We start from the raw sequence: 12,253 nt of genomic DNA, 5'->3' as shown, positions 1-12,253 counted from the left end.
GGGCTGAGATGGGGAAGCGCTGAATTTTGGACTCGGTTGGTGACAAAATGTTCCAAACACACCCCATGCACAACTCCACCGGGGAAGGTGCCAGAAAGGACTTCTATTGGTACTTTTTACATTACTTGCTTAGGAAGCTGAAAGGCCCCACAAAACTTGTTCTACCTGCTTTCTGGGCTGAGATGGGGAAGCGCTGAATTTTGGAGTCGGCTGGTGACAAAATGTTCCAAACACACCCCATGCACAACTCCACCGGGGAAGGTGCCAGAAAGGACTTCTGTTGGTACTATTTACATTACTTGCGTAGGAAGCTGAAAGACACCACAAAACTTGTTCTACCTGCTTTCTGGGCTGAGATGGGGAAGCCCTGACTTTTGGACACGGCTGGTGACAAAATGTTCCTAACACACCCCATGCACAACTCCACCGGGGAAGGTGCCAGAAAGGAGTTCTATTGGTAGTTTTTACATTACTTGCGTAGGAAGCTGAAAGGCCCCACAAAACTTGTTCTACCTGCTTTCTGGGCTGAGATGGGGAAGTGCAGAATTTTGGACTCGGCTGGTGACAAAATGTTCCAAACACACCCCATGCACAACTCCACCAGGGAAGGTGCCAGAAAGGAGTGCTTTTGGTTGTTTTTACATTACTTGCGTAGGAAGCTGAAAGGCCCCACAAAACTAGTTCTACCTGCTTTCTGGGCTGAGATGGGGAAGCGCTGAATTTTGGACTCGGCTGGTGACAAAATGTTCCAACCACACCCCATGCACAACTCCACCGGGGAAGGTGCCATAAAGGAGTTCTGTTGGTATTTATACACTACCTCAGTAGGCACCTGAAAGACACCACAAAACTTGTTCAACCTGCTTTCTGGGCTGAGATGGGGAAGCGCTGAATTTTGGACAGGGCTGGTGACAAAATGTTCCAAACACACCCCATGCACAACTCCACTGGGGAAGGTGCCAGAAAGGACTTCTGTTGGTAGTTTTTACATTACTTGCGTAGGAAGCTGAAAGTCCCCACAAAACTTGTTCTACCTGCTTTCTGGGCTGAGATGGGGAAGCGCTGAATTTTGGACTCGGCTGGTGACAAAATGTTCCAACCACACCCCATGCACAACTCCACCGGGGAAGGTGCCATAAAGGAGTTCTGTTGGTATTTATACACTACCTCAGTAGGCACCTGAAAGACACCACAAAACTTGTTCTACCTGCTTTCTGGGCTGAGATGGGGAAGCGCTGAAATTTGGACAGGGCTGGTGACAAAATGTTCCAAACACACACCATGCACAACTCCACCGGGGAAGGTGCCAGAAAGGAGTGCTTTTGGTAGTTTTTACATTACTTGCATAGGAAGCTGAAAGTCCCCACAAAACTTGTTCTACCTGCTTTCTGCGCTGAATGGGGAAGCCCTGACTTTTGGACTCGGCTGGTGGCAAAATGTTCCAAGCACACCCCATGCACAACTCCACCGGGGAAGGTGCCAGAAAGGAGTTCTGTTGGTAGTTTTTACACTACCCCGGTAGGCACCTGAAAGACACCACAAAACTTGTTCTACCTGCTTTCTGGGCTGAGATGGGGAAGCGCTGAATTTTGGAGTCGGCTGGTGACAAAATGTTCCAACCACACCCCATGCACAACTCCACCGGGGAAGGTGCCAGAAAGGACTTCTGTTGGTACTTTTTACATTGCTTGCGTAGGAAGCTGAAAGACACCACAAAACTTGTTCTACCTGCTTTCTGGGCTGAGATGGGGAAGCGCTGAATTTTGGACTCGGCTGCTGACAAAATGTTCCAACCACACCCCATGCACAACTCCACCGGGGAAGGTGCCAGAAAGGAGTTCTGTTGGTAGTTTTTACACTACCCCGGTAGGCACCTGAAAGGCCCCACAAAATTTGTTCTACCTGCTTTCTGGGCTGAGATGGGGAAGCGCTGAATTTTGGACTCGGCTGCTGACAAAATGTTCCAACCACACCCCATGCACAACTCCACCCGGGAAGGTGTCAGAAAGGACTTCTGTTGGTACTTTTTACATTGCTTGCGTAGGAAGCTGAAAGGCCCCACAAAACTTGTTCTACCTGCTTTCTGGGCTGAGATGGGGAAGCGCTGAATTTTGGAGTCGGCTGGTGACCAAATGTTCCAAGCACACCCCATGCAAAACTCCACCGGGGAAGGTGCCAGAAAGGAGTTCTGTTGGTAGTTTTTACACTACCTCAGTAGGCACCTGAAAGGCCCCACAAAACTTGTTCTACCTGCTTTCTGGGCTGAGATGGGGAAGCCCTGAATTTTGGACTCGGCTGGTGACAAAATGTTCCAAGCACACCCCATGCACAACTCCACCGGGGAAGGTGCCAGAAAGGAGTTCTGTTGGTACTTTTTACATTACTTGCGTAGTAAGCTGAAAGGCACCACAAATCTTGTTCTACCTGCTTTCTGGGCTGAGATAGGGAAGCGCTGAATTTTGGACTCGGCTGGTGACAAAATGTTCCAAGCACACCCCATGCACAACTCCACCGGGGAAGGTGCCAGAAAGGAGTGCTTTTGGTAGTTCTTACACTAATCCGGTAGGCAGCTGAAAGGCACCACAAAACTTGTTCTACCTGCTTTCTGGGCTGAGATGGGGAAGCCCTGACTTTTGGACTCGGCTGGTGACAAAATGTTCCAAGCACACCCCATGCACAACTCCACCGGGGAAGGTGCCATAAAGGAGTTCTGTTGGTAGTTTTTACACTACCCCGGTAGGCACCTGAAAGACACCAGAAAACATGTTCAACCTGCTTTCTGGGCTGAGATGGGGAAGCGCTGAATTTTGGACTCGGCTGGTGACAAAATGTTCCAAACACACCCCATGCACAACTCCACCGGGGAAGGTGCCAGAAAGGAGTGCTTTTGGTAGTTCTTACACTAATCCGGTAGGCAGCTGAAAGGCCCCACAAAACTTGTTCTACCTGCTTTCTGGGCTGAGATGGGGAAGCGCTGAATTTTGGACTCGGCTGGTGACAAAATGTTCCAAGCACACCCCATGCACAACTCCACCGGGGAAGGTGCCAGAAAGGAGTGCTTTTGGTAGTTCTTACACTAATCTGGTAGGCACCTGAAAGACACCAGAAAACATGTTCAACCTGCTTTCTGGGCTGAGATGGGGAAGCCCTGACTTTTGGACTCGGCTGGTGACAAAATGTTCCAACCACACCCCATGCACAACTCCACCGGGGAAGGTGCCAGAAAGGAGTGCTTTTGGTAGTTCTTACACTAATCCGGTAGGCAGCTGAAAGGCCCCACAAAACTTGTTCTACCTGCTTTCTGGGCTGAGATGGGGAAGCGCTGAATTTTGGACTCGGCTGGTGACAAAATGTTCCAAGCACACCCCATGCACAACTCCACCGGGGAAGGTGCCAGAAAGGAGTTCTGTTGGTAGTTTTTACACTACCCCGGTAGGCACCTGAAAGACACCACAAAACTTGTTCAACCTGCTTTCTGGGCTGAGATGGGGAAGCCCTGACTTTTGGACTCGGCTGGTGACAAAATGTTCCAAACACACCCCATGCACAACTCCACCGGGGAAGGTGCCAGAAAGGACTTCTGTTGGTACTTTTTACATTACTTGCGTAGGAAGCTGAAAGGCCCCACTAAACTTGTTCTACCTGCTTTCTGGGCTGAGATGGGGAAGCGCTGAATTTTGGAGTCGGCTGGTGACAAAATGTTCCAAACACACCCCATGCACAACTCCACCGGGGAAGGTGCCAGAAAGGAGTTCTGTTGGTAGTTTTTACATTACTTGCATAGGAAGCTAGAAAGACACCACAAAACTTGTTCTACCTGCTTTCTGCGCTGAATGGGGAAGCGCTGACTTTTGGACTCGGCTGGTGACAAAATGTTCCAACCACACCCCATGCACAACTCCACCGGGGAAGGTGCCAGAAAGGAGTTCTGTTGGTAGTTTTTACATTACTTGCGTAGGAAGCTGAAAGGCCCCACAAAACTTGTTCTACCTGCTTTCTGGGCTGAGATGGGGAAGCGCTGAATTTTGGAGTCGGCTGGTGACAAAATGTTCCAACCACACCCCATGCACAAGTCCACCGGGGAAGGTGCCAGAAAGGAGTGCTTTTGGTAGTTCTTACACTAATCCGGTAGGCAGCTGAAAGGCCCCACAAAACTTGTTCTACCTGCTTTCTGGGCTGAGATGGAAAAGCGCTGAATTTTGGAGTCGGCTGGTGACAAAATGTTCCAAGCACACCCCATGCACAACTCCACCGGGGAAGGAGCCAGAAAGGAGTTCTGTTGGTAGTTTTTACATTACTTGCGTAGGAAGCTGAAAGACACCACAAAACTTGTTCTACCTGCTTTCTGGGCTGAGATGGGGAAGCGCTGAATTTTGGACTCGGCTGGTGACAAAATGTTCCAAGCACACCCCATGCACAAATCCACCGGGGAAGGTGCCAGAAAGGAGTGCTTTAGGTAGTTCTTACACTAATCCGGTAGGCAGCTGAAAGGCCCCACAAAACTTGTTCTACCTTCTTTCTGGGCTGAGATGGGGAAGCCCTGACTTTTGGACTCGGCTGGTGACAAAATGTTCCAAACACACCCCATGCACAACTCCACCGGGGAAGGTGCCAGAAAGGACTTCTATTGGTACTTTTTACATTACTTGCTTAGGAAGCTGAAAGGCCCCACAAAACTTGTTCTACCTGCTTTCTGGGCTGAGATGGGGAAGCGCTGAATTTTGGAGTCGGCTGGTGACAAAATGTTCCAAACACACCCCATGCACAACTCCACCGGGGAAGGTGCCAGAAAGGACTTCTGTTGGTACTATTTACATTACTTGCGTAGGAAGCTGAAAGACACCACAAAACTTGTTCTACCTGCTTTCTGGGCTGAGATGGGGAAGCCCTGACTTTTGGACACGGCTGGTGACAAAATGTTCCAAACACACCCCATGCACAACTCCACCGGGGAAGGTGCCAGAAAGGAGTTCTATTGGTAGTTTTTACATTACTTGCGTAGGAAGCTGAAAGGCCCCACAAAACTTGTTCTACCTGCTTTCTGGGCTGAGATGGGGAAGCACTGAATTTTGGACTCGGCTGGTGACAAAATGTTCCAAACACACCCCATGCACAACTCCACCGGGGAAGGTGCCAGAAAGGAGTTCTGTTGGTATTTTTACACTACCTCAGTAGGCACCTGAAAGACACCACAAAACTTGTTCAACCTGCTTTCTGGGCTGAGATGGGGAAGCGCTGAAATTTGGACAGGGCTGGTGACAAAATGTTCCAACCACACCCCATGCACAACTCCACCGGGGAAGGAGCCAGAAAGGAGTGCTTTTGGTAGTTTTTACAGTACCCCGGTAGGCACCTGAAAGGCGCCACAAAACTAGTTCTACCTGCTTTCTGGGCTGAGATGGGGAAGCGCTGAATTTTGGACTCGGCTGGTGACAAAATGTTTCAACCACACCCCATGCACAACTCCACCGGGGAAGGTGCCATAAAGGAGTTCTGTTGGTATTTATACACTACCCCGGTAGGCACCTGAAAGACACCAGAAAACATGTTCAACCTGCTTTCTGGGCTGAGATGGGGAAGCCCTGACTTTTGGACTCGGCTGGTGACAAAATGTTCCAAGCACACCCCATGCACAACTCCACCGGGGAAGGTGCCAGAAAGGAGTGCTTTTGGTAGTTCTTACACTAATCCGGTAGGCAGCTGAAAGGCCCCACAAAACTTGTTCTACCTGCTTTCTGGGCTGAGATGGGGAAGCGCTGAATTTTGGACTCGGCTGGTGACAAAATGTTCCAAGCACACCCCATGCACAACTCCACCGGGGAAGGTGCCAGAAAGGAGTTCTGTTGGTAGTTTTTACACTACCCCGGTAGGCACCTGAAAGACACCACAAAACTTGTTCAACCTGCTTTCTGGGCTGAGATGGGGAAGCCCTGACTTTTGGACTCGGCTGGTGACAAAATGTTCCAACCACACCCCATGCACAACTCCACCGGGGAAGGTGCCAGAAAGGAGTTCTCTTGGTACTTTTTACATTACTTGCGTAGGAAGCTGAAAGGCCCCACTAAACTTGTTCTACCTGCTTTCTGGGCTGAGATGGGGAAGCGCTGAATTTTGGAGTCGGCTGGTGACAAAATGTTCCAACCACACCCCATGCACAAGTCCACCGGGGAAGGTGCCAGAAAGGACTTCTGTTGGTAGTTTTTACATTACTTGCATAGGAAGCTGAAAGACACCACAAAACTTGTTCTACCTGCTTTCTGCGCTGAATGGGGAAGCGCTGACTTTTGGACTCGGCTGGTGACAAAATGTTCCAACCACACCCCATGCACAACTCCACCGGGGAAGGTGCCAGAAAGGAGTTCTGTTGGTAGTTTTTACATTACTTGTGTAGGAAGCTGAAAGGCCCCACAAAACTTGTTCTACCTGCTTTCTGGGCTGAGATGGGGAAGCGCTGAATTTTGGACTCGGCTGGTGACAAAATGTTCCAAGCACACCCCATGCACAAATCCACCGGGGAAGGTGCCAGAAAGGAGTGCTTTAGGTAGTTCTTACACTAATCCGGTAGGCAGCTGAAAGGCCCCACAAAACTTGTTCTACCTTCTTTCTGGGCTGAGATGGGGAAGCCCTGACTTTTGGACTCGGCTGGTGACAAAATGTTCCAAACACACCCCATGCACAACTCCACCGGGGAAGGTGCCAGAAAGGACTTCTATTGGTACTTTTTACATTACTTGCTTAGGAAGCTGAAAGGCCCCACAAAACTTGTTCTACCTGCTTTCTGGGCTGAGATGGGGAAGCGCTGAATTTTGGACTCGGCTGGTGACAAAATGTTCCAAACACACCCCATGCACAACTCCACCGGGGAAGGTGCCAGAAAGGACTTCTGTTGGTACTATTTACATTACTTGCGTAGGAAGCTGAAAGACACCACAAAACTTGTTCTACCTGCTTTCTGGGCTGAGATGGGGAAGCCCTGACTTTTGGACACGGCTGGTGACAAAATGTTCCAAACACACCCCATGCAAAACTCCACCGGGGAAGGTGCCAGAAAGGAGTTCTATTGGTAGTTTTTACATTACTTGCGTAGGAAGCTGAAAGGCCCCACAAAACTTGTTCTACCTGCTTTCTGGGCTGAGATGGGGAAGCGCTGAAATTTGGACAGGGCTGGTGACAAAATGTTCCAACCACACCCCATGCACAACTCCACCGGGGAAGGAGCCAGAAAGGAGTGCTTTTGGTAGTTTTTACAGTACCCCGGTAGGCACCTGAAAGGCGCCACAAAACTAGTTCTACCTGCTTTCTGGGCTGAGATGGGGAAGCGCTGAATTTTGGACTCGGCTGGTGACAAAATGTTTCAACCACACCCCATGCACAACTCCACCGGGGAAGGTGCCAGAAAGGAGTTCTGTTGGTATTTATACACTACCCCGGTAGGCACCTGAAAGACACCAGAAAACATGTTCAACCTGCTTTCTGGGCTGAGATGGGGAAGCCCTGACTTTTGGACTCGGCTGGTGACAAAATGTTCCAAGCACACCCCATGCACAACTCCACCGGGGAAGGTGCCAGAAAGGAGTGCTTTTGGTAGTTCTTACACTAATCCGGTAGGCAGCTGAAAGGCCCCACAAAACTTGTTCTACCTGCTTTCTGGGCTGAGATGGGGAAGCGCTGAATTTTGGACTCGGCTGGTGACAAAATGTTCCAAGCACACCCCATGCACAACTCCACCGGGGAAGGTGCCAGAAAGGAGTTCTGTTGGTAGTTTTTACACTACCCCGGTAGGCACCTGAAAGACACCACAAAACTTGTTCAACCTGCTTTCTGGGCTGAGATGGGGAAGCCCTGACTTTTGGACTCGGCTGGTGACAAAATGTTCCAACCACACCCCATGCACAACTCCACCGGGGAAGGTGCCAGAAAGGAGTTCTCTTGGTACTTTTTACATTACTTGCGTAGGAAGCTGAAAGGCCCCACTAAACTTGTTCTACCTGCTTTCTGGGCTGAGATGGGGAAGCGCTGAATTTTGGAGTCGGCTGGTGACAAAATGTTCCAACCACACCCCATGCACAAGTCCACCGGGGAAGGTGCCAGAAAGGACTTCTGTTGGTAGTTTTTACATTACTTGCATAGGAAGCTGAAAGACACCACAAAACTTGTTCTACCTGCTTTCTGCGCTGAATGGGGAAGCCCTGACTTTTGGACTCGGCTGGTGACAAAATGTTCCAAGCACACCCCATGCACAACTCCACCGGGGAAGGTGCCAGAAAGGAGTTCTGTTGGTAGTTTTTACATTACTTGCGTAGGAAGCTGAAAGGCCCCACAAAACTTGTTCTACCTGCTTTCTGGGCTGAGATGGGGAAGCGCTGAATTTTGGACTCGGCTGGTGACAAAATGTTCCAAACACACCCCATGCACAACTCCACCGGGGAAGGTGCCAGAAAGGACTTCTGTTGGTACTTTTTACATTACTTGCGTAGGAAGCTGAAAGGCCCCACTAAACTTGTTCTACCTGCTTTCTGGGCTGAGATGGGGAAGCGCTGAATTTTGGAGTCGGCTGGTGACAAAATGTTCCAACCACACCCCATGCACAACTCCACCGGGGAAGGTGCCAGAAAGGACTTCTGTTGGTAGTTTTTACATTACTTGCATAGGAAGCTGAAAGACACCACAAAACTTGTTCTACCTGCTTTCTGCGCTGAATGGGGAAGCCCTGACTTTTGGACTCGGCTGGTGACAAAATGTTCCAAGCACACCCCATGCACAACTCCACCGGGGAAGGTGCCAGAAAGGAGTTCTGTTGGTAGTTTTTACACTACCCCGGTAGGCACCTGAAAGACACCACAAAACTTGTTCTACCTGCTTTCTGGGCTGAGATGGGGAAGCGCTGAATTTTGGACTCGGCTGGTGACAAAATGTTCCAACCACACCCCATGCACAACTCCACCGGGGAAGGTGCCAGAAAGGACTTCTGTTGGTACTTTTTACATTACTTGCGTAGGAAGCTGAAAGGCCCCACAAAACTTGTTCTACCTGCTTTCTGGGCTGAGATGGGGAAGCGCTGAATTTTGGACTCGGCTTGTGACAAAATGTTCCAAACACACACCATGCACAACTCCACCGGGGAAGGTGCCAGAAAGGAGTGCTTTTGGTAGTTCTTACACTAATCCGGTAGGCAGCTGAAAGGCCCCACAAAACTTGTTCTACCTGCTTTCTGGGCTGAGATGGAAAAGCGCTGAATTTTGGAGTCGGCTGGTGACAAAATGTTCCAAGCACACCCCATGCACAACTCCACCGGGGAAGGAGCCAGAAAGGAGTTCTGTTGGTAGTTTTTACATTACTTGCGTAGGAAGCTGAAAGACACCACAAAATTTGTTCTACCTGCTTTCTGGGCTGAGATGGGGAAGCGCTGAATTTTGGACTCGGCTGGTGACAAAATGTTCCAAGCACACCCCATGCACAAATCCACCGGGGAAGGTGCCAGAAAGGAGTGCTTTAGGTAGTTCTTACACTAATCCGGTAGGCAGCTGAAAGACACGACAAAACTTGTTCTACCTTCTTTCTGGGCTGAGATGGGGAAGCCCTGACTTTTGGACTCGGCTGGTGACAAAATGTTCCAAACACACCCCATGCACAACTCCACCGGGGAAGGTGCCAGAAAGGACTTCTATTGGTACTTTTTACATTACTTGCTTAGGAAGCTGAAAGGCCCCACAAAACTTGTTCTACCTGCTTTCTGGGCTGAGATGGGGAAGCGCTGAATTTTGGAGTCGGCTGGTGACAAAATGTTCCAAACACACCCCATGCACAACTCCACCGGGGAAGGTGCCAGAAAGGAGTTCTGTTGGTATTTTTACACTACCTCAGTAGGCACCTGAAAGACACCACAAAACTTGTTCAACCTGCTTTCTGGGCTGAGATGGGGAAGCGCTGAAATTTGGACAGGGCTGGTGACAAAATGTTCCAACCACACCCCATGCACGACTCCACCGGGGAAGGAGCCAGAAAGGAGTGCTTTTGGTAGTTTTTACAGTACCCCGGTAGGCACCTGAAAGGCGCCACAAAACTTGTTCTACCTGCTTTCTGGGCTGAGATGGGGAAGCCCTGACTTTTGGACTCGGCTGGTGACAAAATGTTCCAAACACACCCCATGCACAACTCCACCGGGGAAGGTGCCAGAAAGGAGTGCTTTTGGTTGTTTTTACATTACTTGCGTAGGAAGCTGAAAGACACCACAAAACTAGTTCTACCTGCTTTCTGGGCTGAGATGGGGAAGCGCTGAATTTTGGACTCGGCTGGTGACAAAATGTTCCAAGCACACCCCATGCACAACTCCACCGGGGAAGGTGCCAGAAAGGAGTTCTGTTGGTATTTTTACACTACCTCAGTAGGCACCTGAAAGACACCACAAAACTTGTTCAACCTGCTTTCTGGGCTGAGATGGGGAAGCGCTGAAATTTGGACTCGGCTGGTGACAAAATGTTCCAACCACACACCATGCACAACTCCACTGGGGAAGGTGCCAGAAAGGACTTCTGTTGGTAGTTTTTACATTACTTGTGTAGGAAGCTGAAAGTCCCCACAAAACTTGTTCTACCTGCTTTCTGGGCTGAGATGGGGAAGCGCTGAATTTTGGACTCGGCTGGTGACAAAATGTTCCAACCACACCCCATGCACAACTCCACCGGGGAAGGTGCCATAAAGGAGTTCTGTTGGTATTTATACACTACCTCAGTAGGCACCTGAAAGACACCACAAAACTTGTTCAACCTGCTTTCTGGGCTGAGATGGGGAAGCGCTGAAATTTGGACAGGGCTGGTGACAAAATGTTCCAAACACACACCATGCACAACTCCACCGGGGAAAGTGCCAGAAAGGAGTTCTGTTGGTAGTTTTTACATTACTTGCATAGGAAGCTGAAAGTCCCCACAAAACTTGTTCTACCTGCTTTCTGCGCTGAATGGGGAAGCCCTGACTTTTGGACTCGGCTGGTGGCAAAATGTTCCAAGCACACCCCATGCACAACTCCACCGGGGAAGGTGCCAGAAAGGAGTTCTGTTGGTAGTTTTTACACTACCCCGGTAGGCACCTGAAAGACACCACAAAACTTGTTCTACCTGCTTTCTGGGCTGAGATGGGGAAGCGCTGAATTTTGGACTCGGCTGGTGACAAAATGTTCCAACAACACCCCATGCACAAGTCCACCGGGGAAGGTGCCAGAAAGGACTTCTGTTGGTACTTTTTACATTGCTTGCGTAGGAAGCTGAAAGGCCCCACAAAACTTGTTCTACCTGCTTTCTGGGCTGAGATGGGGAAGCGCTGAATTTTGGACTCGGCTGCTGACAAAATGTTCCAACCACACCCCATGCACAACTCCACCCGGGAAGGTGTCAGAAAGGACTTCTGTTGGTACTTTTTACATTGCTTGCGTAGGAAGCTGAAAGGCCCCACAAAACTTGTTCTACCTGCTTTCTGGGCTGAGATGGGGAAGCGCTGAATTTTGGAGTCGGCTGGTGACCAAATGTTCCAAGCACACCCCATGCAAAACTCCACCAGGGAAGGTGCCAGAAAGGAGTTCTGTTGGTAGTTTTTACACTACCTCAGTAGGCACCTGAAAGGCCCCACAAAACTTGTTCTACCTGCTTTCTGGGCTGAGATGGGGAAGCCCTGAATTTTGGACTCGGCTGGTGACAAAATGTTCCAAGCACACCCCATGCACAACTCCACCGGGGAAGGTGCCAGAAAGGAGTTCTGTTGGTACTTTTTACATTACTTGCGTAGTAAGCTGAAAGGCACCACAAAACTTGTTCTACCTGCTTTCTGGGCTGAGATAGGGAAGCGCTGAATTTTGGACTCGGCTGGTGACAAAATGTTCCAAGCACACCCCATGCACAACTCCACCGGGGAAGGTGCCAGAAAGGAGTGCTTTAGGTAGTTCTTACACTAATCCGGTAGGCAGCTGAAAGGCACCACAAAACTTGTTCTACCTGCTTTCTGGGCTGAGATGGGGAAGCCCTGACTTTTGGACTCGGCTGGTGACAAAATGTTCCAAGCACACCCCATGCACAACTCCACCGGGGAAGGTGCCATAAAGGAGTTCTGTTGGTAGTTTTTACACTACCCCGGTAGGCACCTGAAAGACACCACAAAACTTGTTCAACCTGCTTTCTGGGCTGAGATGGGGAAGCCCTGACTTTTGGACTCGGCTGGTGACAAAATGTTCCAAACACACCCCATGCACAACTCCACCGGGGAA

This window comes from Falco cherrug, chromosome 9 (assembly GCF_023634085.1).
Source record: "Falco cherrug isolate bFalChe1 chromosome 9, bFalChe1.pri, whole genome shotgun sequence".
In the NCBI taxonomy this organism is placed as follows: domain Eukaryota; kingdom Metazoa; phylum Chordata; class Aves; order Falconiformes; family Falconidae; genus Falco; species Falco cherrug.
The sequence above is the reverse complement of the archived record's forward strand: the minus strand, read 5'-3'. Positions refer to the sequence as shown.